Source organism: Callorhinus ursinus, unplaced genomic scaffold (assembly GCF_003265705.2).
Source record: "Callorhinus ursinus isolate GAN/ISIS: 27379988/994484 unplaced genomic scaffold, GSC_fseal_2.0 scaffold36, whole genome shotgun sequence".
Classification (NCBI taxonomy): Eukaryota; Metazoa; Chordata; class Mammalia; order Carnivora; family Otariidae; genus Callorhinus; species Callorhinus ursinus.
Window position 1 is genome coordinate 1,256,792 of NW_027397098.1, and position 26,994 is coordinate 1,283,785.

The window sequence follows — 26,994 nt, forward strand, 5'->3', positions numbered from 1 at the left end:
TTCAGAATGGTTTGATCCCTATTCAGCTGAATTCCTGAGACCAGATGAAATCCAGGTCTCCTACTCCTCCGCCATCTTGCTCTGCCGACCCACATTCAAAATTCTTTATGGATGTGGTTCTTAAACTTTACCTCTTTTATTTCCTAACTTTTTGGTCCAGTGACACACCAAAGGAGAGGAGGCAACAGGAATGTCTGACCAGGGTAGAAGCTATGAGTCTGTAGAAAATTTAAAAGCAATGGTAGACCAAAAGATGGGCCCCTATTTATTTTCTGCATGCCCCAACATTTCTAAACATTGTCAGTGATAAAAATATACTCCTCCACCAAGGCATAAAGCTTCCACATCTCCCAATTTCCCAGAGAAACTTGCTTTACTTGCCCTCCCCCTCATATAGTGGTGTTGGATTTAGAGCACCTAAAACATTAAGCTTGGGTAGGAAGACAATACCCTTAATTTTATGTTTGTCCCAGCTTTATTTCTGTTCAATAAAAATTTCTTAGCTGGCCTTTGAAAAAAAGTCCATTCTTGCCTGAACTCCTCTCCATTTTTTGGTAATACTTTGCTAAAGTCATCAAAGAACAACCAGGGAATCATAATAATCTGGTGCCTGTACAGCAACAGACTTGAGAAGTATTTGGTCAACTCTTTCACCACAGCATGCATACACATTGATTTCAGGGAATGTTAGCCTCAGGGAAGGAAAAAAAAAAACAGGGTTATTGGTGGATTCAGCTGTGTATCTCCAGCATCCTATTTCTTTAAAAAATTATATTTGAAACAAAAATCACAAAAATGTTAAGCTTTAAAAAGTCTAGGTGTTAAGTACAGGCTATGTACTATATTATGCAATTTCTGTATACTTGAAATATTTCAGGTTTTAAAGAAAATTTTAAAATTAAAGAAATATGTATATATCTGCATTTGTATGTACCATATACATATATAAATGTGCTTAGGTATGCGTAGAGTATTTTGGAAGGATCCACAAACCTGGGGAAGGTGATGGCACTTCTGGAATACCAGGATGTGAGGAAGACTGAACTTTTAAAAATTTTGTGCTACTTGTATGAATTAATAAATCTAAATAAATAGCATCTAATTAAATGCATTGTTAAAAAAAGCCAAGGCATTTAAGTAATTTTAAGGGATTTGTCTCAGGGTTGTGTTAGATCATTTCTGGGCATTTGTATTGCTTTATGTGTATTGTTTAATGCTACCATATTCAACTTCTTTCTCTTTGGAAGTCCTCAGTCTAACAAGATATTTAATGTCTAATCTGCTTGCCCCTTTTACCTCCTGAAATTTCTCGAGAAATACTCAGTGCCACTGGAATTTGATAGCCTGGATACTTCATGAATAAGCTCTTGTTCACCAAAACAAAGGAATAATAGCTTTTAAGAGATAATGAACTATAGAGTGCCTAGGTGGCTCAGTCTGTTAAGCATCTGCCTTTGACTCGGGTCATGATTCCAGGGTTATGGGATGGTGCCCCACATCGGGCTCCCTGCTCAGTGGGGAGCCTGCTTCTCCCTCCTCCCTCTGCTGCTCCCCCTGCTTTTGTGCTCTTTCTCTCCTTCGGTCAAAAAAATAAATAAAATCTTAAAAAAAAAAAAAAAAGATAATGAACTGCAAACTCTTGGATGTTTTTCCAGGTCAGTGATAAATGTTACCTCCTCCCTTCATTTTGTTTACTATTGACACTTCAAATACATTAATTTACCAGAAAGCAGTAATGTGTTTGTTTTCTTGAAAGATCTTTACATCTTGGTTGTAGTGTTAAAATTCTGACATGGTTCTGTTCCCAAACCATTTAGAGATATCTTTCTAGAGGCTCAGGTAAATTGATTTTTATTATTATTTTTTAAAGATTTATTTATTTGAAAGAGTGAGCGAGCAGGGGAGGGGCAGGGGAAGAGGGAGAGAAAGAATCTCAAGCAGACTCCCTCACTGAGTGTGGAGCCCATCATGGGGCTCCACCCCACGACCCTGAGATCATGACCTGAGACAAAATCAAGAGTCAGACACTTAAACGATGGAGCCACCCAGGGGCCCCAAGGCTCACTTTTAAATATAGGAACAGCAGGACTTGATCTACAGAAGGAGAGTCGATTTGCTCAACTTCTTTTAAACTTTGAGATTGGCCATTTTCTACAGTTAGGATTACCTTATTCCTGGTAATTTTTCTTAAACTCTTTGTTTTGTGCATGTTAAATGTATTCAGTAAGATTATAAACTCAGTGAAAGAAATCTTCTTTTCTTCTCAGCTGTCCCAAAGCAGTTTAAAAGAACATCCCTAAGTAGTCTTTTTGTGTCAGGCACTGTGCTAGGTGCTGGGCATCCAAAAGCGAACACGACACTCAGGGCCTCTGGGAGGTTCATAGTGTTCTTACCCAATATTCTATAGGAAGCTTTTAATAAACTCTTGTAACTGGAGACACAAAGAAAACACAGTCTTCTTTACCTACCTAGTCAAGGGAGAGGCCTGGTAAGATCTATAATCCTATTATCTCTTTAATAATATCCAGACATACATTAATTTCATCAAGCATATGATAAATTTGAGAAAAAATACTTCAGTTGGAAATCCCAGATTTCTGTTTTCAGGATATTAGGGAAATAGTCGATTGTATTAGGGTCACTGATTATCTTATGAGTAGAATTTCACTCTCCAACAGGTGCTTCTATTTTTTGAAGCCAAAACTGTAAACAACATTCTCTTCATTTTTAACAAATTATTTTCTGTAAGTGAACAGAAATTATGTGTCTACAAATCCCAACAACACAGAAAACCTGCCACTTATAACTTTCCCTTGATTGGAACACTGGATGTAAGGCAACTTATTTCTTGTACTCAGATCCTGAAATTTATATCCCCTATGGACAGGCCCCATATGAAGAAGCTCAACTGAGTTTTATCTGTTTTGTTTTATTTTGTTTTGTTTTTTCAAAAGAAACAATTCCAAAGTTCTATAAAGGAGAAAATAGAGCTGGGGATTGTCACTTTATATCCAGCTCAGGGCAAATGTGTAATATAAATAAAAGGTCCTTGGAACTGTCCTCATTCTTCTAAAACTCATTTCTTAAGCTAGAGGAGAAAACCATTTTCAAAGATACCACAGGAAGTGGAAGAAAAATGTAAAAATTTTCTGCAATTGGTGAGATTTTTCTCTACAAAGTTCTCACTCACTGAGTCAAATGAGTATTTAAAATCAGGTTATCCCAGGTATACAGTGGTGCTTTCTGGAGAAAGACAACAAAGGTTTAGGCAAGAATTCTAGGGTTTGCACTTGCAATAAAAGAAAGAGATTCATTAAGAAAAATTTTATGCAAGATGAATCTGAAATTCAGAATGAAATTTAGTGTGAAACTCTGTATGAAGGAAAGTGTTCACTGAGAGAGAGTCCTTACCCAGAAATGGAGCTTTCATTCTTTAGGGCAAAATTCCACTTGATGGTTTAGAAATAAATTGCATGAATTTTTATCATTATAGTAAGCATTTATAGTCATAGTAAAAGTAGTTGAAGTAAGATTTCAAGGGCCTGCATCAGAGTTAAGGGTATATTTTGTGCTTCCCATTTAAGCAGTGGGAGTCTGGAATCTTTGCTGTTCTGGGTTTAAGCAACATTTCCGATTCCTGCCTTTTTGGTTTGAGCAATAGTATATTCCTCTATTTTTCTTTACCATTCACTAAAGGCCTCTGTTGGTAGTCTGTACTCCTATTTGGTCTTATAATTCTTTTTGCCTTTCACATATTCAATAAGTAGGATCTAGTGGTTCTGAACATTTGTATCAATTGAGGAGGGCTTTGGGAGAGACACAGGTGCTACAGTATCTTGTAAAACAGTGTCAGAAATGTTAAGAAATCACAACATGAAGATCCAGCATCTTTCCCCTAGCAGAAAAATGGAGCAGTGGCATGTGATTTGACCTGTCTCTCCTGGTAATCCCTCCAGCCCCTGTCATATGCTGTGGGTGGTTATGATGTTGTCTTGGCAAAGAGCTGAAATGGGAAAGGTCTGAGTAATGCTTTGCTACAGGAAGGGGTTTTTGTGGTGTATCTAAGCCTTATTAAAATCTGCATTGACAGCCTCCCATGTAATTCTTTGGCTATTCACAGAATATAAACCTCCGGAGTTATTTCTAGGTACGTTGATCTTTTTTTTTTTTTAAATTACTAAGATCACAAATTGCCTTGACAATGGAAAGTGGGTCCCGATGAGTCAACCTCCCCCACCAAAGTAGTGAACATTGGAGGAATAATGCATCTGGTTAGGGCAGTACCTGACACATAATAGGCATGTAATTAATGTTTGTTCTTTAAAAGATGCTGAGCAATAGTCTGAAGTTGACATTTTTTGTTCATTCAACTTGAAGGGAAGGGGCCTGCAACTTCATTTGAAATGATGCTGAACTTGACCCTGGAGGGACCTTGCTGTAATTTGAAATCTTGTTGGCTGTCCAAAGGGAGAGGTAAGACTATGCTTATCCGGTTGTTGCCTTCACTTCCACAGCAAAGTTCACCAAGTCAATAACACAGACACAGGAAGGAATGTGCAGAAACCCATTTTCTTATCTGGGTACAGTGAAATACTTTTTGCACAACCTCTAGGAAAAGAGGTAGTATAGCCTTTTGTCTTTCATGGGCATATTTGAAAGTTCCCCAGTTTGTTAGAGGAAAAGGTAAATAAAGTGAATTGGAGGGGACAGGGAGGCTCAAGAACTACTTGTTTTGATCAACTTTTATCCATACAGTTGTGTTCATATTAATATTTGTATTTGTTCACATTATCTGCTAGTCTAGTGGAGAGGTATTTGGTGGTACAAGCATGAGCTATGGACTTAACATTTCAAATGCACAATCTCACTTAAATGTAGGTGGAGGAGGCCGCCTATATTTGAAGAACCGAGAAGATACCAATCGAATAGAAAAGAGAAAAATAATAGAAAAAAAATCAGTGCAGCCAGAAGATGTTTCTTTCTTCTTCTTCTTGAAGAAGGCCAGAAGATGACCTTCTTCTTTAAGAAGGTCAATACCATTTATAAAACTGATATATTAGGAGCATTTGAGTAAACTGAAAGGAATGTATGGCCTTTGTACCTAATATTTTTAGTGACAACCCATACATATATAGTATTGATTTCATTAATTAAGACAATAAGATCTCTTACCTAAAATGGAAAATACAGTTTTTAAAGGTTAAAATATAAAGTGATTATTAGCTAGCTATTATGTAACTGTATTAGTTGAATCCCAAAAGATGGGACAAAGAACAGTGATGTTTCAGGGAGGGAAAAGTTTAGGGAGGTTCAGAGGGTACATAATGTTTAATCTTGTTGAAGGCAAAGCCCAAAGCAATAAGGAAGAATTGTACCTTATGCTGAATCTCTGATTGCATTTCCAGATTGTTTTTTCCTCTTTGGACATTTGGATGAGTTTGTGTAGATTGAAGTGTGACTTCTGTTGGAACATATTAATTCTTGCATCTTTATCCTTTATATACAGTAAGATGCAAAAGAGTCTAGGTAGCTGTTGTCAGAAAGCAGAGTATAGAACGATAAAGAAGTAAAGTCACGACTTGAAGGAGGCGAAAAATACCGTGTGTGAGGTGTGGGATCACACATATATCTACATCTACACTTAGAGGCATGAGCATATAAGTCTCCAAGCAACTTTCTGTGCCATTTCACTGAAGTTGGGCAAATGTTGGTGACCAGAAAGAGACATTTTTTATAGAAACCCTACTTTGAACAGCAGGATAAGTGATGGCCTTACTGAAGCTATTTAGGCACTTAGAAACCTTCTAAGTCCTGCTCCCAATAAGGAGTCGACTTCCTAGAAGTGAAAATGTTTGAGCCTTGAAGTTACCAGGTTTGTGTCTCAGTCTATCCTAAAGTGTGTCCTAGGCTGGAGGACCAGTCTCATAGGACTCAGGTTCTGCTCGGGAGCTTCCTGTGCAGTGGGATGGTTAATATTGGCCTAAGAGCCTGGGTTCTGTCTCTTACTCTTTTCCCATCCACTCTAAATTTCTATTATGTGCTTTTTTTCACATTTGTAATCGTTTTCTTTGCCTAGATCTTGGGCTGAAATTCTGAGGCCTAGATAGGAACCAGTATGCTTGAGTTGGGCAGGTATAAAATTGTTGAAATTTTACTTATAAAAACAGTAACTAATTTTGAAGGGGTACATAAAGCCAGAGTGGCAGCTTTGCATGGAGGTGATGGTGTTCAGAGTGTATGTGTGTTTCTTAGCAAAAACATTGCTTTAAAAAAAAAAATCATGATTGAAACTCCAATACCAATAAAGATAAAGTGAACAGGGGAGTAATAAATGAATTAGCAGTTGGAAAGGGTAGTAAGTGTGAACATCATACAAACAAAAAACATCAACTGACACTTCTTGGAACATAAATAATGAGAATGAATTAATAGCTCCTCTTTTTTCCTCACCTCCTTGATGGACTCCGGAAGAAACAAGATAGGAATACGGTCATGCATAAAGGAATCTTTTTTTATATTTATCTTAATTCCAATAATTTATTGTATGTGATTATTCTTTCTGACCATGATGTATGATTGAAATCTGTAGGGCCTACTCGCTCTAAAGTGGCAGAACACCCTCTCAAGCTTAAAGGACTATTATCCATATATGGTTCTATGATCTTTCCTTTTAGGAAAAACCATGAGAATTGCTCAGAGAAGGAATCCTATGTTTAAAAGTTCCTAACATATCTCAGGTTGTCTGTTTGACATATTACTTGAGAGTATCAGTAACACCATATATTTAAAATGGAAATCACAAACTCTCTCTGTCCCCATACCGTTCTATTTTCCTACTTTCCTATATATTTAATTTTCCCACGTTTTACATATCACCATCCTTGAAACTGGCAGTTATTTCTAGTTTTTTTTTTCCTTTCCCTCATCCTCACAACCCGTACATCAATCTTTAAAACTAGATGATTTCTCCTCTCTTAAGTTGGTCTTTTCACTATATCATTTTAAGTTCTTATCCATCACTTAATTTGAGGATTATTTAACTCCCAAATGGTATTCCTGCCTCAATCTTACTAACCCATCCACCAAAATATACTTTAAGAAAATTAATTTTTTTATTCTTCATTATTTTTACATAGCTTCCCAAATAAAGACCCCTAAAAATATTCCCATATTTTTTTTTATCTGTCATTCAAAGACTTTTAGATGTTTACTGTGCACGCCATAAGGAAGCCATGCATTCTTTTTGAGAAGAGCTTGTTTTGGGATAAAAGTGTTACTGTAAGAAAATTAGGATCTTCTCAGTTTTCAAGTGCATTTTGATACAAAAAGAAGTTGTAGATTAGGGCTTTTGCTTAACAGTTTAAGGCAACAAACCAGGCACGGTAAGTCAAGTTATGAGCAATATTGGACACCGTAAGACTGAAAAAGAAGAGATCTAAGTGATATGGACAGAAAGAGAAATGGAGACACACAAAAATCTGACATTTTGGATAGCCTGGCATCAAGCATAATGATAAAAATCCTATCAGAAGTACAGAAATAGGAAGATGAGTCAATTTAGGGGCCAGAGAAAGAGAATTATTTCTAATTTAGATATTCTCAGTTTGAGATGAAGGGGTGCAACCAAATGTAAATGGCCAGTAGGTGATCCAGGGCTGAAATTCAGGAGATGGGTCTTGCCTACAGATAGGAACCTTAAATCATCCCCATGGTTGAACTGCTGAGTGTGGATGAGTTTATAGGTAGGAGACAGTGTAAATAAAAGAAAGCAGAGTTAATGAGGGCCGATTTTCAGAATGCTGTAGTTAGGGAGTAGGGAGATAAAAAGAAGAAGAAAGAAATTGGAAAAGGGGAAACAATGAAGTAAAGGGAACACTGCACTATTGTGTCATGAAGACCAACCAAGAGAAGAGTTTCGAAAGCTCAATCCAACAATGTCAAGACAGAGATAATGAGCAGTCAGGATGTCGTGAAATTGATGAAAGGGCCACTGGTGACCTCTGCAGGAGCATTATCAGTCCAGTGATGGGGAGGGAAGCCAGACTTCAGGATGCCAGTGAGAATGGCTGGTGGGACATGGAAAGCGAAGATCTAAGAGACTGGTAACAAACACAAGGAGAGTAAGATGGTAGACTCAAAGTACAAAATAGTCATGCTTTTTTTTTTTTCTTTCCTAAATGAAAGGAGACTTGAGCTTATTTTAAAGCAGAAAAGAGAGGAGACAGAAATGTTGTAGATGCCCCCAGCAGGGTCTCATGACATAAAGAATGAAGATAGAAGAGATTCACTTTAAAGTGTAAGACACTGCTCCCCTGAAAAGAAGCATAAGAGCATAGATCTAGAGGGAAAGGGAAAAAAAAAAAAAGAGTGTTAGGTGAATAAGGGATAATGTCAGTTGTTAGCATGAGACTGAAATGGAGGATGTGGAGAAGAATGTCTAAAAATAATCCAATAAAATAAGTGAGAACAACAATAAAAGCCTGGTTGAACTCAATGGCATGGCTTTTGGACGACAAGCATTCAAAGAAACTACACAATTGTTCATAAACATTTACTGATATAGCACCACTTACTACTTGCTAATTAATTCACTAAGATTGATAAAGATTAAATTGGGATAGTGAGATACTGGAAAATTCTATTTCCTGATCCTACGCACTCACACTCAACATGAGCCAAAGCTCTGGTTGTCAGTGGTTACACCACTGTGATTCAGAAGAAAGCTGTTCCACATTAGTAAATTAGATTAAAAACACATTGTTACCTTCAACATTAGCAAAAGCCACATGGTGTGTTGCAACAAAGCGGAGGAATAGGGAGCATAAAATCTTTCCAAACTAAGTAAGGCAGTAGGAATGGTGAGTACTTACTCACTTGCACCTTGGCACTACCGGAGTTATTCTTACTTAAAATGAATTAATTCTAAGGGAATAGAAAAAAGGCCCTGTTTATCAGAGAGACCAGAAAGTGAGAAATAGGTAAGTAGAGTTAGAGCTATGTGAGTGAAGCATGAGAGAAATCTGGTAAAAGTAATAATATGCTGAGAAAAAGAGAAAAGCAATTTAAGAAGTAGGAAACCAGTAGCTGCTCTGATTAACTGTCTGGAAGAAAGGCACAAGGAACAAGAACTAGAAATCCAACCAATAATGTAAGTTGAAATGTAGGACAGTTTCCTCACATGCATTTTTCTCTTTATTAACTAAGAATTGAATTGAAATTTGAATGTAGCTTCCCAGAATAAATCTGGGAGTGTGTCCAAACTTCTTATCCCACCTACAAAGTCAATGAACTAATATTTCAACAGCATGCATTTGCCTTTCACTTAGGATAATTACAAGCTGGTTCATTGCAGAGGGGATTCTTCCTATATTCCTGATCTTTTAACGTAGCCCATCCCAGAGGGCACATGCATCTGGATGTTTGTAGACAAAAACAAACAACAAAAACAAAAACAAAAACAAAACACAAAAAACAACAACCTGAATCCATTCTGCTTTAAGCCTAATATGTGGATTTATGATAACAACATAATCCCTGGAGGTAACCCTGCAACTACAGGTTGAACAACAGATAAAACACCAAGAGACCATTTTTCCTGAGAAAGTAGAAGAGCATCACAAAATCAATAGAGTACTTGCTAACAGAGTATTACTGTCGGCATTCTTTGGGGCCTGGAGACAGGGGTGGGCTCCTGGAGAGGATGGACACATATTTACGCCAACAATCAGTTTCTGTTGAAAGCTGCTGCACCAAAGGCCCAGGTGCATTTAAGCAGTGACCACACCAAGTAGAAAGTCATCATGCTTTCACTTAGACACATGACAGAGGGCAACATCAGGACAGATCAAGCAGGATTCCTCCATGGAGTAGATGATGCATTAAAAAGATACCTCAGGAGTGGGAATTTACAGATAACCAAGGGGAGAAGGCTAGAATGGCCCATGTGCTAACTGATTAGATTTAGAGACATCAGAATGAAGTCATGTTTATCTTAATATAAATACAAGTTCGTATAGAAATATTTGTGGACAAATGTATATAACATGTTACAATTCGCACATAATATATTTCTTGCTCTATAATCTGAGGGCCCAATAACAATGAGCATGCCTCATATCCAGATCTCACTTTCTAATACCATTCTCCAATAAAAGGGGGCAGGACTCCTTGGAGAAGTGGTTGATTCTAGGACTAGGGCAGGGAATATACAAGATGAGTCTGGAGCATTATGCAGTACCAGACAGTAAGGAAATACTAAGAAAAAAAACCCCACAATGATGGAGGCATGCCACAGGGATACAAGCTTATCTGAAGGTACTCCTTGTTGCCAAAGCTAGAACAATTTGATAAATAAATAAAGTATTGCAATTTAACCCTAAGTGTAAAATAAATACCCATAAGATGATATTGATATAAATAAAATGATTGGATAAATAAATAAGCTAAGGAGAGACAAATCTCCCATGCAAAGGAATTCCAAATAATTTATGTAGATAAATGGTCCTCAAGGAGGAAAAGCATGACTTTCCACTTCTTAAATGTAGGCTCAGCATAATGACTTCCTTCCAAAGACTAGAGCATGGAGAAGTGGGCAGTAACTTTAAAATTGGAAAGCCTACACACACTGCCTCAGGCAGGTAACCAAATCATTTAAAACATTAAGTGAGGCAGGGAAAAACGGGTTGTGTTTGAACTGTTTATTGTAGGTTGTGGTTTTCTGTTCAGTTTAACTGTTCAGTCAGTTGTATTTTCTTTGCCTTTCCATTTCTTAAATGTTTTACTGCAAAGGTATCCATGAACTCCAGTTTTCTATCTACTCCCCTCAAATGATGGAAAAAGATGATGGAAAAAAATTTTCCGCTTAGGTCAGGAACTAGACAAGGATGTCTGCTTTTGCCACTTCTATTCAACATAGTATTGGAAGTTCTAGCCAGAGCAATTAGGAAAAAGAAAGAAAAGACCATTTCTTTTCAAAAATTGAAAAGAAAAAGGTAAAATTGTCTCCTTTCACAAGATGACATGATCTTATTTGTAGAAAACCCTAAGGATTGCACACCAAAAATAAAACAAAGTTAATGAACAAATTCATCAAAGTAGCAGGATTCAAAATCAACACACAAAAATCAGATGCATTTCTATACACTAACAATGAACAACCCAAAAAGGAAATTTAGAATATAATTGTATTTATAAGAGCATCAGAAAGAATAAAACACTTGGGAATACACTTAATGGAGGAATTAAAAGGATTGTACAGTGAAAACTAAAAAAAAACAAAAAATTAAAAATTCTGGAAGCAATTAAAGAAAACAAATGGAAAGACATTCCGTTTTTTATGAATTGGAAAATAATATTGTCTGTTCATACTACCTAATTTACAGATCCAGTGTAACCCGTATTAAAATTGCTAACAATGTTGTGATTCCAGAAATACAAAAATTCCAGACATATAAAAAAATCTAATTTAATTTCAGAAATAGGAACACCCATCTTAAATTTTCTATGGAATCTCAAAGGACCCTGAATAGTCAAAACAATCTTGAAAAAGAACAAAGTTAATTACCTAACACTCCTGATCTCAAAGTTTATTACAAAGCTATAGTAAACAAAACAATGTGGTACCGGCATATAGACCAATGGAATAGATTAGAGAGCCCAGAAATAAGCCCTTCCTATATGGTCCAATGGTTTTCAATGAGAATGCTAAAATCATTTAATGGGGGAAAGGACAATCTTTTCAACACATGATGCTGGGAAAACTAGATGTCTACATGTAAAAGAATGACTTTGAGCCCTTACCTAATAATATATACAAAAACTAACTCAAAATGGATCAAGTGCTTAAATTGAAGAGCTAAAATCGTAAAGCTCTTAGAAGAAAACCTAAGGACAAAGCTTCATGGCATTGATTTGGCAATGATTTCATAGGTATGACACCACAGTCACAGGCAATAACAAAAAAATAAATTGGATGCCTGGGTGGTTCAGTCATTAAGCGTCTGCCTTTGGCTCAGGTCATAATCCCAGGGTCCTGAGATGGAGCCCTGCATCGGGCTCCCTGCTCAGCAGGAAGCCTGCTTCTCCCTCTCCCACTCCCCCTGCTTGTGTTCCCTCTCTCGCTGTCTCTGTCTGTCAAATAAATACACAAAATCTTAAAAAAAATTGGACAAATTGGACTTGATAAAAGTTAAAAAATTTTGTTGTGCATAAAATCAACAATATCAACAGGAAAAAAGACAATGATGGAATGGGAAAAAATATTTGTAATTCACAAATCTGGTAAGAGATTAAATCCAGAATATATAGTTAACTTCTCAAACTCAACAACAAAAAACAACCCAATTAAAAAACGGACAAGAAATTGAACAGAGATTTCTCCAAAGAAGAGTACAGAGACCAATATGCATACAGATGCTCAAAATAACTAATTATTAGGGAAATGCAAATCAAAACCACAACAAGATACTAGGTCGTACCTCTTAGATTGACTTTTTAAAAAAAGAAAAATAAAATTTGGCAAGGATTTGAAATACCTGGAACTGTAGTGCATTGCTGGTGTGAATGTAAAATGGTACAGCTATTGTGGAAAACAATTGGGTGGTTCCTCAAAAGTTAAACATAATTATCATATCATCCAGCAGCTCCACTCTTAGGTGTATCTCAAAAGGATTGAAATCGGGGATTAAGAAAAATAATGTACACTTGTGTCTATAGAAGCATTAATCACAATAGCCCAAGTGTGGAAATGACCCATGGGTCTATCAACAGATGAGCAAATAATAATTTTTAAAAGTTGCATGGAAATACAGTGAGGGGCACCTGGGTGGCTCAGTCAGTTAAGCATCTGCCTTCAGCTCAGGTCATGATCCTGAAGTCCTGGGATCGAGCCCCACGTCGGGCTCCTTGCTCAGCGGGGGCCCTGCTTCTCCCTCTGCCTCTGCTGTTCCCCCTGCTTGTTCTCACTCTCTCTCTCTGTCGAGTGGATAAGTAAAATCTTAAAAAAAAAAATACAGTGAATATTATTCAGCCTCAAAAAGCAGTGAAAGTGGGATGTGTGCTAAAACATAAATGAACCATAAAAATTTTATATTAATTGAAGTAAGTGAGACACAAAAGGATTTATTAAGGGTCGAAGGAGGGGGCAACAGTGAATTATTGTTTAATGGGTACAAGTTTCTGTTTGGAATGATGAAAATCTGGAAATGTATAGCAGTGATGATTTCACAATATTATGAATATACTTAAAGCCACTGGATTGTACGTTTAAAAATGGTTAAATGGTAAGTTTTATGTAATATACATATATTACTATAGTAAGAAATGTATTTTAAAAAGGGCATAGCAAACAACAGGAGGAACTCCTAAGATGAAATGATTTGAGTATCAAAAAGATTAATCTCAGGAAACAAACTGAGTGTTACTGGAGTGGTCGGGGGTGGGAGGGATGGGGTGGCTGGGTGATAGACATTGGGGAGGGTATGTGCTACGGTGAGCGCTGTGAATTGTGCAAGACTGTTGAATCACAGATCTGTACTTCTGAAACAAATAACGCAACATATTTTAAGAAAAAAGAAAAAGAAGAAGATAACAGGAGAGGAAGAAAAGGGGAGTATGTCAGAGGGGGAGACGAACCATGAGAGATGATGGACTCTGAAAAACAAACTGAGGGTTCTAGAGGGGAGGGGGTGGGGGGATGGGTTAGCCTGGTGATGGGTATTGAGGAGGGCACGTTCTGCATGGAGCACTGGGTGTTATGAACAAACAATGAATCATGGAATACTGCACCAAAAACTAATGATGTAATATATGGTGATTAACATAACAATAAAAAAATTAAAAAAAAAGATTAATCACAGGAACAGAATAAAACACAACAAAAATAATAAGCCATTAGTTCATAATTATTAAAAATGGTAATTAAGAGATAACCAGGGATTTATTCTGCCTATCATATAAAACTATATTTCACGTTAATCAAGGAGTTTTTAAGGAATGTTCTCCTTTATAGAAGAATTATAATGAATAAATTCAGATAGGATGAAGTTAGAAAAATCACCATTTTTTTCATCCCTCATGAAATAATGGATCAAGGCAACAATGATTTATGGATGCAGAATCTGTGTTTGTGAAAAAGCAAATATTTGAAGGATCTTTCTTATTTGTGTGTACTTTTAAGGGTAATGAAGGGGATATACATATGAGAACATTTTAGAGCACCAAAATGGGTACTTGTTACTATCTCATTTGTTTCCTAATGCTTGTGTTCTTTCATTAAAAATCCGTTTGTATAACACTATGTGTTAACTTTACTGGAATTTTAAAAGATACCAGTTTGTAACTACTAAAACAGCACTAGTAGAAGCAACTTATATATCAAGAATATTTGAGTTTGTAGTAATTTTCAACATGTAGACTCTGTTAAAGTGCAACTTTAACAAGCAAGTCAACAATTTGATATGAAGAAAAAAGTAACCTGGCAATGAATTCAGGAAAGGTGCAGAATATAAAATTAACATACAAAGCCAGTAGTGTTTCTATACACTAACAATTAAATTTGTGAAAAAGAAATGATACCATTTATAGTAGCATCAAAAACAGTAGAATAGGAATAATCTTAAGAGATGGGAAATCTCTATAGTGAAAATTACAAGGCATTGATGAAAGAAATTGAAGACACAAATGAATGGAAGACAATATTACTAAAATGTCAATACTACCAAAAGTCATCTATGGATTCACTGCACTCTCCATCAAGTTTTCTAAGGCACTTTTTACAGAAGAAAGGACACTCCTAAAATTGATGTGGAACTACAAAAGACCTCAAATACCACAACAGAAACAAAAAGCAAAACAAAACAAAATGCTGAGAAAAAAAGATACCTGGGTTGCTCAGTTGGTTAAGTGCTTGCCTTCAGCTCAGGTCATGTTCCCAGGGGTCCCACATCAGGCTCCTTGCTCAGCGAGAAGCCTTCTTCTCCCTCTGCCTGCTACTCCCCCTGCTTGTGTTGTGTGCTCTCTCTCTGACAAATAAATAAAGTCTTTGAAAAGGCCCACAAAACCGAGGCATCACACTTCCCGTCTTCAAGCTTTACAATAAAGGTAGTCATCAAAACAGTTTGATAATGGGATAAAAATAGACACCTGGGGCACCTGGGTGGCTCAGTAGGTTAAGCGTCTGCCTTAGGCTCAGGTCATGTTCTCAGGGTCTTGGGATCCACACTCAGTAGGGAGTCTGCTTGTCCCTCTGCCCCTTCCCCCACTTGGATCTCTCTCTCTCTCTCTCTCTCAAATAAATAAGACCTTTACCAAAAAAAAAAAAAAAAAGAATATATTACAAACAACCAGACACATAGATCAATGGAACAGAATCACGAGTCCCAAGATAAGCCCAAGTATATATGGTCAACTAATATTTGACAAGGGAGCCAATAAATGGTGCTGGGATAATTGTATATTCACATGTAAAAGAATAAAACTGGACCCATATTTTACACCATTCACAAAAATTAACTTGAAATGCATAAAATACTTAAATATAAAAAAAACATACAAACAAAGCTCCTTGACATGGGTCTTGTTAAGGATATTTTGAATATGACAACTAGCACAAGCAGCAAAGTAAAAATAAACAGGTGGGACTACATCAAACTAAAAAGCTTCTGCACAGCAAAAGAACCATCAACAAAATGAAAGGACAACATACAGAATTGGAAAAAAAAAACAACAAACTACATGCCTGAGAAGGGGCTAATGCCCAAAACATATGAAGAACTCCTACAACTTAATAGCAAAAAACCAAAACAAAACAAAAGAAACAAACCGAAACCCAATTTAAAAAATGACTAAATAGACATTTCTCTAAAGAAAATACGAAAATCCAACAAGTACATAAAAAGATGTTCAACATCACTAATCATTAGGGAAATGTAAATATCCATTTTCTCATATGTCTCATATAGATACTAAAGAAAAAAATGAAGGAAAAGTATTCTTGTAATAAGAGCTCTTGGGGTTTACTTTCTTAACAACTTCCCCATATATCATACAGCTGTGTTAGCTACAGTCCTTATGTGGAATATTATATCTCTACTACTTATTTATCTTATAAGTGGAAGTTTGTACCTTTTGACCACCTTCCTCCAATGTCTGCCTCCCTCCAAACTCTGCTTTTGGTAATCACAAGTCTGATCTCTTTTTCTATGAGTTTGGTGTTTTGTTTTGTTTCGCTTTCACATTTAAGTAGGATCATACAGTATTTCTTTTTCTGTCATACATTTCGGTTAGCCTAATGCCTTCAAAGTCCATCCATGTTGTTGCAAATGGTAGGATTTTTTTCACTTTTCATGAGTGAATATTCCTATACATATATAATAATATTCCTGTGTATATTATTAATTCTGACATTTGTCAGATGTCCTTAGTAAATTTGAATCTATATTGTTTTAGCTCTTTAAAATATAGCAGAAGATTTCATAGTATCACCACAAGAACTTTTTTTGAGAGCCTAAAGATTTAGTTCAGTCATTTCAAAAGATTTTAATGGGGATTTAGTTCTTGGTAAATTTGACATTGTGATATAGATATTACTTTAACATTTCTCCTGAGCCTTAAGTAGTATAATGTCAGGTGTACCATTCAAATATTTGTGTGTTCAAATCATCAGGTTGTTTATGGAGACCTGCAGGATAATTTTTAAAAATAACTTTACAAGAATGATCTACTGTCATGGCCTCCTAGACCAGGAGTAAGACCCCCCTCAAAATTTTTCAGTGAGCTAATGTTCGAAGATTTGCTTTTACAATCATAATTTTATTAAGTATTCAAAACACTTCTTGTACTCTAATACTATCACATATCTGAGCAAGTAAATGATTATATTAGATTGGAGCTGAGTATTCTCTTCTTGGGTGATGTGTAGACATGAATAAGGACAGGAGACCATCTTTAAATTTTCCCCAAGTTGAGCCTGGAGTTTCCTGAAGAAACATGTACCTGAAGTCTGATTAATCATGCTAATGAAGGCCCAGCTTCACAAATGTTTTGACTTCAGGTGCTTTCTGTGGAATCAAAAAGGTCATTTTCTTTTTTGTCAAACCTTTGAAACAGTTGGGTGATGCTTATATATCTAGCAACTTTTAACATCTAAAATATTGATGACTAATAAGAGGAAGACATATGAAAGAAACAAACTCATTGAACATGAATTCACTGTAGCTAAAATACAATGATTATTTTTTATTATCAATAACCCAACCTTAATAATAATGTAGTAACATTCCTTTCTCTTCCAAAGAGCCAACTGGAAAAACTAATGATCAATCAAGACTAGGTTTGTTAGATTTTCTAGAGTAAGAAAGAATAGTACCTAGGTAGGTGGGTGGATGGATGGATGGTTGACAGTGTCTCAGGAGCATACCAGAAGTAGAAAGTCAGGAGATGACTCAAGTTTGAGCTCAAGTGGATTAAGACTTTTTCAGGGTAGGAAAAAAAAAAAAAGAATCGGACAGATTTGTGACATAAATAGTTAGGATTTGTGCATACATAAGATGAGGGTCTTGTGTAAAGACTTGATAAGTAAACTGTTTACCAAAAAGTGAGTTGTTTGTTCAAGTTGGCAATCTCTTGTCCCAGTAGGAAAGCCGTTTGCCCACAGAAGCAAACTGTTAGCCTGGTCAGATTGGTCTGCAAGAATTTCTTGAAGCAACAGCAAAGCAATATATTGATTGAAGGCTTTTTTCGCCCTGGAATAAACAGTTAAGTCATATTGACACAGGGGGCTCCAAATCCTAGTCTCAAAAGTTAAACTATATTGATACAGGTTGTATTAATCCTCACCTAGGGACATATTTTTCCTTATACTAGGCTGTCCTCAATAACACTACCTTTAATATCCCCTAGAATTAAGAGGCATGTTCAGGTATGAGTCTTAAATCAAATTGCCCAATTTGATTAAATTTTATCCCCCAAAAGAGCAGAAAAGCTAATGATACACCGGAACCCTGAGACTGCTGATGGCTTATCCCATCCGTCAAGTTGCTGTTTTCATTAACAAGAACTTTAGTGGGACATATATTTTTTACCTTATAACATCACAGGCAGAACGGAACATGCAAATACCTGGGCAGATGTTTAGCCTCATAGGGAACAACTTCACGGGATGCCAGCTCAAGTGAAACTGGAGTTCAATCATTCCATTCTAATGATGCTACAGGAAACAGGACAACGGATGGAGAAGGCAGAGGGAATGATGGGGGTTGGACACCCATGGCTTGAAAAATAGCCTGAAATGGTGTTTTCTCCATTCATAACTTAACAAGGCTACCTAAGGGAATCCTTGTAAGTAGAAGTGAAACTGTAATTCAAAGTATGAGCTGTTAGGATAAAAAGAATACTGCTAGTCCTGCTACTAAAGATTACAGAACAGAGGGATTGTTCCTCTTCAATATCATACTGGACTGTGGAGAGATGGCATGAAGTGCATTTTGAAGTCAAGTCTGGGAGAAGAAAAACTGAATGGGGGAAAAATCATAGGAAATTACCAAGGGACTTATGGGGAGAGAGACGAGAAAGCAACCTTGCAGACACTTTAAAGCACTGGTGTATTCCATTTCTTTTGACTTGGCACCTCACCCTGACCCCCAGTTCCCAAAAGTTGCTCCATCCACAAGTTAGTATTTATTCCCCAGGGGAAGTAGAGTTGCTCACCTGCTATTTCTAAAACTACTATTAATAGAGCCCCCAAAGCACTCCTGTCTCCCCATCGAATCTCAAAAACAGTAACGCACTGCAATCTGCAATGGAGACTTGTCAATTAAAATAATGGATCTTTAGTCACAAATCGTTATCACAATTTGACTTTAAAGTGAATGGAGGAAGTATGGTAAGGGTAAAGGAAGGGCAATGGCGAGAAAAACTTGCCCATGATTCCAGAACCGGCTGATTTTTCAAAGAAGGCTGGGAATACAGGGGAAAGAATCAAGTCCCTATGGCATTGATTCTGGCTCAACAGGTATTAACTCTGAGGACAGACAGGGACACCTAGGCATTCTGAAGCCTCTCAGTATTTCCTGGTTGTGTTTTTTATAAAAATATTTAATTGAAGTACAACAAAATTTAATATATGCTATGTGTAAGTGTACCTACATGGTTGAAAATTCCTCTCTGCTGTGTAGTATTGCCTCCCGTGAATGAATACACCACAGTTTATCCATTCAGCTATTAATGGACATTTGGGTGGCTTATAGTTGTGGGCTACTACACACAGTGCTGCTGGGAAAGGTCTAATACGTGTCTTTTGTTGAAATATATAGATTTTTTTCTGTTAGATATTTTGCTAGAAGTAGAATTGGTGGATAGGAGCAGGTACGTACATGTTCAGCTTGGTTGAGCACGTTGAGTGGGTTCTGCCAGTCAGTCTTCCAAAGTGGTCATAACTATACACCTTATGCCAGTCATACTAATGGGATATGAAGTTCCATTTCTCTTGCAAACAATTGGTATTTTCCGTCCTCCCTCCCCATATTATCTTGTTTCTTTATATCAAGTCTCTCTAGTCAAGTCTAGAATTTTAGCCTTCCCTTCATCATGCAAAGTTAGGACACACAGTCCTTCAAGACAGCAGCATGGTCAAGGGGCCTCTGGGTTCCAACAAAGGGACCCAGATATGGTGATAGGACAATGTCAAAATTCTATAGGGTCAAAGTAGGTAACTTCCAGGAGGTTAAGCCTGGATTTTTTTTTTTTGGTCACGAAACTGAATATTCCTGTCACATAACTCTGGTTATAAAGTATGTGCAAAAATTATCTTAAATTTACAGAAAGGGAAATTTATGCACAGAGGTTAAACGTTAAAGACCATCTCCTTTAGACTCAAGTGCATATATGCCTTTGCAATGTTTTTCTGCAAGGCTATATTACTTATTTATTGTGTGTACACATTTTTTTTAAATTGCAATATCCCAGGTTAGCTCTGTTCAATATTTCTGTTGTTCCACAAATTTGTTCATCTTCACGTCTATCTATTTATTCATCAATTTGTTTAATTCTTTATTATCTGACTACCCACTAGAATACATTTCGTAAGGGGAGAAGTTATGTCTGACCTGTTCAGTTTTTCTATATCTAGTACTTGCTGTGTCTCTGGCACAGAGAATAGGGTGCTCAACAAACAGTTTGGTGGGAATGAACTGAATGACTACATGACTACTGAAAGGAATTTCACAAACACTTGGAAGAATGAAGAATGAGGCATTTTTTTTTTAAATAATTAAAATGGAAACATTCTTTTTTTTTGCTGCTCCTCATAACTTTATTTTTGGGGGGCTTTTAGGTTTTTATATTAATCCACTTAACATACAGTGTTCTGGTAGTTTCAGGTGTACAATATAGTGATTCAACAATTGCATACATCACCTGGTGCTCATCATGACAAGGAAAACATTCTTTACTTAAAGCAACTGAATCTGATGGGAAGTACCTTATGCTTAACAATTTCAGACAATTCCTTTTATGGCAAGATTCTGTGAACACATAGTTAAAATAAGTCTGTAAAGAGCCTCTCTAGGAGTTAGGAAAGCTGGTATGCCACGACTGAGGAGGGGAGACAGAGAACTATAAAAGCAAATTCTCAGGGTTCTTTCCTGTCCTATTCCTAGTTACAATATTTGCTATTAGTTTTATGTTCCCATGAGTTACACATCTGCACTATTTTTAAAAGTATCTAATATTGCCTAGTGATGAGGAAAGCAAAGCAGCTGTTACCTTTTGTCACTATATTTAGTTCTTGTAACTACTAAGTTTAGATACAGAGTACTGAGTGTTACTGCATGCATTGATCATTTACAATGAGAAGACTGCAAGTCTTAAGAGAGTCATCTAATTCTTCCTCTTTTTCCAGGTATCTAGCCATTCCAGACACATAGTTCTCTACCAAGTTTTTAAAATTTCTATGAGATGAAATAAAATTACCTACCCTCTTTTGGTATCATACTGAAGCTTCATATCCTTAAGCTTCAGCAACCTTCCTTATGTTTTATCCTTACTTGTGATATTACAGTTTGAGTTCATTCCTACTTCAGAGAAATGCTTTCCTTTTCAAGTTTTAAAAAACCAAATGGTCTTTCCTTCCCTGGTCAGTCTCGGAAGAGGCTGCCATCTGACCCAAAGGCACACTGTCCTGTCTCATGTACAGTTATGCTGGTTGTGTCTCGCTGCTCTCTCTAATTTGCATTGTAACTAATGTAAAGGTGGATGGTGTTGTTTGCAGCCACAGGAGTAGCAAATGCAGATGTGTTGGAAATATTGTCATAGTTGTTGGAGGAAGTCTCTGTCAGCATTTTTCAGAAGAAGGAAACAGCCGGAGCTTTTTATAATGTAACATTAATTACAATGGCCAAGCACCCTGGCATAGGCTGAGGATCTGTTTATGATACACCTGCCAAGAATACTTTGAAATGCCTCATGACATGTGTCTCATAAGAGGTGTCACCCCCTGCAGTTGCTAGCCAGCAGTTCTTTTTTTTCTTCCCTCATCCCTGGTCTGTTCACTGTTGGTCTGGCTACTCAAATACACAGCAACTTAAAAGTTAAGAGCCGTAATTAATGAGGTGAGATTAACAAGCCACTTAATAAAGCTACTGTATCCATTGGCATGGCTAAATACTTCCAATGTTCAAGCTGTGATCTGGAAATCTAATAAAATAAAATGGATCATTTCTCACTTTGTACAATTAAGTTTATTTGTGGAGATTTGTATTTTGAACGTGACCTTCAAAAGCCTAGACGGATAATGAAACCTCAGAAAACCAACCAGCAGGTGGCAATATATAGACTTCCCTGAGGCTTACTGATTGCGCATTATATAGGAGACAGTTAAATTTATTTCCGATTTAGTTTGGCAGTTTACAGAAATTCTGGGAAAAGGAAATACTTAAACCAAGCAAAGGAGAGCAAGCAAATTTTATCTCTTGGTGATTACAATAATTTTTTGTAGGTAATTTTACATTTTCTCTAATTCTTGGGCATTATGTATTAGATAATAATCACCGAGGTTTTCAGTTTCCTGTTTTTAGCATAACTCTTTGGAATGCAGTTGATTACAAAGTAAAACTAAAGCATTTTTAAACACTTTTGAGTAGATCGCCATGTTTAAGGTTTTAGGAAGAATTATAAAAATTCAGGACAGTAATATTAAACTTCCTGATAAATTTACTTCATATGTATTATGATGTTTGTATAATCTACCTGTTCATAAAATATTTCAGAATTTTACACGAAGATTCTGGTAAGAGGAATATATGGTTGTCTGTTGCAAGAGTTGTGTTATGTCAACAGAGGCATTAAAGAAAGCAAATACCTATGCTTTCAGGCCACAGAGAGGCTGAACACTTCTTCTCTCTTCAAACTCACTCTATAATCAAAAAATTAGAAAAGATACAGGATCTTCACTTCTCATTACTGACCACTGAAAGCAGCTGTCCCTAACTTGGATAGGGAGTAAGGAAGCTGGAAGACCATTATCAGTAAGTTGGTAACTCTACTATTTGTCTGCCTCAGAATATGGAATGAAAGGCATTGAGCCCAACATTGGATATTGTATAGCTTTTTCTCTAATGGAAGGATAACCTGCTAATATTAATTATCAGCCAGCACAGAAAATCTAATACAAAGCATTATTACAGTGTTACTTTTCTCCTTATAAATTCTGCTAACTCCTGCACACCAGGGATGTGAGTGGATATTGAAATCAGTAGCAGATGAATGATGGATGACTCATAAATTGGCTTGTGTGTTGGTTTATTTAATTAGTTTATTAGAGTTCTCTGGAATCATCTAGGCACTGTGCAAAACTAATATATACAAGAATATTTAGCTGTCCAATTAGGAAAACATAAATTAGTCATATCGTCTATGCTGTAAAAACCACAACTGCCAGAGAAATTAAACAAATGAAAGGCTAATAAAAATAAATGTTTTCCATGTACTCTCAGTGCCCTGTGCATGAAGGCAGTGCAGTAGCCCAAGCTAGTAAGAAGGAAACTTCTTTGAAATGAGTTTGGCCATTTGGAACAGTCAGTTTTGCCTGTATTATTTATTTGCTTATTGATTGATTGGTTGATGGTGGGAAGTCGTCTTTCCAATAGCAGAATTTATGAAATTTCTGACGTTATATCTAAAATTATATCACAGAGGGGCACCTGGGTGGCTCAGTCAGTTAAGAGTCTGCCTTCAGCTCAGGTCACGATCTCAGGGTCCTGGGATCGAGCCCTGCATTACATCACATCGGGCTCCCTGCTCTGTGGGGAACTTGCTTCTCCCTCTCCCTCTGCTTCTCCCCTCTGCTGGTGTTCTCTCTCTCTCTCTCAAATAAATAAAATATTTTTTAAAAATAAAAAGTAAATAAAAATTACAGAACTACAATAATTATTAGAACATATCCTTTTGTTGTATGCTTTTATTTTTGAGAAGCTGAAAGTTCTACTTGAGTTAATCATCTCTTTTGTTCCTGTCCACCTTGAAGATGACAAACCATTAGTTGGACATGGATCACCAGTGAGCTGAGCAGTAACTCTATTTAAAAGAAAACTTAATGCACATTAGGATCTGCTTTGTCATGAGCTCTGTGGATTTTCAAAGGTGATTTTCCCATCCAATAGTCAATTCTCTCAGTCTTTTAATTTTATCAATAAATCATTAACCATAAAAAATCATGGAATCTGGACTAAAACAAAAAGTAAATGCAGTGACTACATATCCTGTATAACAAGTCTAGGATTTAACTCTCTTAAAACTGACAGGTTTATGATCATTATTAGTTAATGTTAAAAATGAAATGACTATTCCTCAGTAGAAAGAGGCTGTGGATTGGGATACAGTCTTTTTTTCCAGTTATCTCTGAAGCTTGAATAACTAATTGATGCCCATTTGCAATTCTAGGATCATATGATTTATAATATAAACTGTAGACTACATATAAGCTATATATTATACAGATACATCTATCCATATATAATACATATATATATATCCTTGTTGCAAATGGCAGGATTTCCTTTTTTTCTCAAGGATGATAGTACACACACACACACACACACACACACACACACACCTTTAGCTATTCATCCATTGACAGACACATAGGTTGTTTCCATATCTTGGCTACTGTGAATAATATTGTAATATCCATTAGCGTGCATATATCTCTTTGATAATCTATTTTCATTTTCTCTGGACACATGCTGAGAAGTGAGATTACTGGATCATGTGGTAGTTCTATTTTTGGTGTTTTTTTTTGTTTTGTTTTGTTTTTTTGAGGCATCTCCATACTGTTTTCCATAGTGGATTGACCAGTTTACAATCACACCGACAGTGCATAAAGTTTTCCTTTTCTCCACATCCTCAAAACATTTATTTCTTATTTTGGTGATAATCAATATAATAAGGATGAGGTGATTTCATTGTGAATTTAATTTTCACTTCCCTGATTAGTGATGTTGAGTACCTTTTGATTAGTGATACTGTCCATTTCCTCTTTAGAAAAATGTCTACTTATTTTGTCTGCCCATTTTTAATCAGATTGTTTGCTTTTTTTGTTTTTGAGTTGTATGAGTTTTTAATAAATGTTTGATATAACCCCTTATCTGATACATGGTTTGCAATATTTTCTCCTATTCTGTAGGTTGTCTTCTCATTTTCTTGTTTGTTTCTTTTGCTGTGCAGAAGCTTTTCAGTTTGATTTGTTGATTTTTTTGTTGTCATTTGTGCTTTCAGTGTCATATCCCAAAAATCATTGCCAAGATTGATGTCAAGGGGCTTTTTCCCTGAGTTTTCTTCTGTGAGTTTTATAGGGTCAAGTCTTATGTACAAGTTTTTGATCCCTTTCCAGTTAATTTTTCTGAGTGCTGTAAGATAGAGGTCCAATTTCATTGTTCATGTGGTTATCCAGGGTTTCTAGTATCATTTTTTGAAGAGACTGTCTTTTCCCCTTTGGAAGTTCTTGGTTCCCTTATCAAATAGTATTTTTCCATATATGGAGGGGTTTCAGTTTGAGTTCTCAATTCTGTTCCATTGGTCTATCTGACTATTTTCATGCCAGTACCATACTGTTTGAGTTACTACAGAAGGATCTTTGGTAGTTCTATATAAATTGTGGGATTGCTTTTCTATTTCTGTAAAAAATGCCATTGAAATATTGATAAGGATTATATTGAAGCTATAGATGATTTTGAACTGCATGACCATTTTAACAGTGTTAACTTTTCCAACCCATGAACACAGGATATCTTTCCATTTGTTTGTGTCTTCTTCACTTTCTTCCAACAAAGTCTTGTTTTCATTGTACAGATCTTTCACTTCCTTGGTTAAATTTATTCCTAGGTATCTTATTGTTTTTGATGCTATTGTGAAGAAGTAGTTTTCTTTATTTGTATTTCTGATGTTTCATTGTTAGTGTATAGAAATACAGCTGGGTTTTGTGCATTTATTTTATATCCTGCAACTTGACTAAAATCACTGATTAGATCCAACAGTTTTTTAGTAGGATCTTTAGGATTTTCAGTATAAAAGATCATGTCATCTGCAAATAACAAATTTATTCTTTCTGTTTGGATGCCTTATATATTTTTTTTATCTTGCCTAATTGTTTTAGCTTGGACTTCGAGTATACTATATTAAATAAGAATGATTAGAATGAGGACTCTAGTCTTGTTCCTGGTCTTAAAGAAAAGCTTTTAGTTTTTTTCTGTTAAGTATGATGTTAGCTTTGGGTTTGTCATATATGGTGTTTATTATGTTGAGACATGTTCTTATATACCCAACCTATTGAGGGTTTTTATTATGAAAGATATATTTTGTCAAATGCTTTTTCTGCAAATACTGAGGTAATCATCTGATTTTTAGCTTTCATTTTATTAATGTGTGTGTTGTATTTATTGATTTGCATATATTAAACCATTCCTGCATCCTAGGGACAAATCCCACTTGATTACTATGAATAGTCATTTCCGTAAGTTCTTGAATTTGGTGTGCTAATACTGTGTTGAGAATTTTTGCATCTGTGCTCATCAGGGATATTGGTCTATAGTTTTCTCTTATAATCTTTTTATCTGGCTTTGATGTCAGGGTAATACTGGCCTCATAGAATAAGTTTGGAAATGTTCCCTCCTCTTAAATGTTTTGGAAGAGTTTGAGAAGAATTGGCATTAAATTTTCTTTTTTAAAAAAATTTTATTTTACTATGTTATGTTAGTCCCCATACAGTATAAAACTTTTTTAAATGTTTGGTAGAACTAATCAATGAAGCCATCTGTTCTTGGGGTTTTCTGTGTTGGGAGATTTTTGTTTACTGATTCCATCTCCTTAATCGCTATTGGTCTTTCAGCCTTGGTATTTCTTCCTGATTTAGTCTTGGTAGGTTCTATGATTTAGGGATATACCTATTTCTTCTAGTTTATGTAGCTTATGTTGTATAATTAATTGTTCATAGTAGTTTCCTATGATCCTATATATTTCTGTAGTGTCAGTTGTCATTTCTCCTCTCTCATTTCTGATTTTATTTATTTGAATCTTCTCTCATTTTTTCTCAGTTTCACAAAGGTATGTCAGTTTTGTTTATCTTTTTGAAAAACCAGCTTTTAATTTCATTGCTCTTTTTTTTTTTTTTTGCTTTTCTGGTCTTTATTTCATTTATTTCTACTCTGATCTTTATTATTATCTTCCTTCTGCTAACTTTGGGCTTAATATGTTGTTCTTTTTCTAATTCTTTGAGGTATAAAGTTGGATTATTTATTTGTGATCTTTCTAATTTCTCAATATATACACTTATCACTATAAAATTCCTTCTCAGAACTAGTTTTGAAGTGTCCTATATGTCTGCGTATGTTGTATTTCCATTTTCATTTGTTTTGAAATATTATTTGATTTCCCTTTTGATGTTTTCTTTGCTCTACTGATTGTTCATAAATGTTGTTTAATTTCCACATACTTGTAGATTTTCCA

General features: G+C 35.9%; 1 long non-coding RNA gene across 1 annotated transcript in view; it reads left to right on the forward strand.

Annotated features, from left to right (window-relative positions):
• The window catches only part of LOC141370483 (uncharacterized), a 90,587-nt gene that overhangs the window by 12,714 nt on the left and 50,879 nt on the right, over positions 1–26,994 (forward strand). Inside the window, exon 2 of the long non-coding RNA XR_012374540.1 lies at positions 4,378–4,473. This is a non-coding gene — a long non-coding RNA (uncharacterized lncRNA). The remainder of the gene's footprint in view (positions 1–4,377; positions 4,474–26,994) is intronic.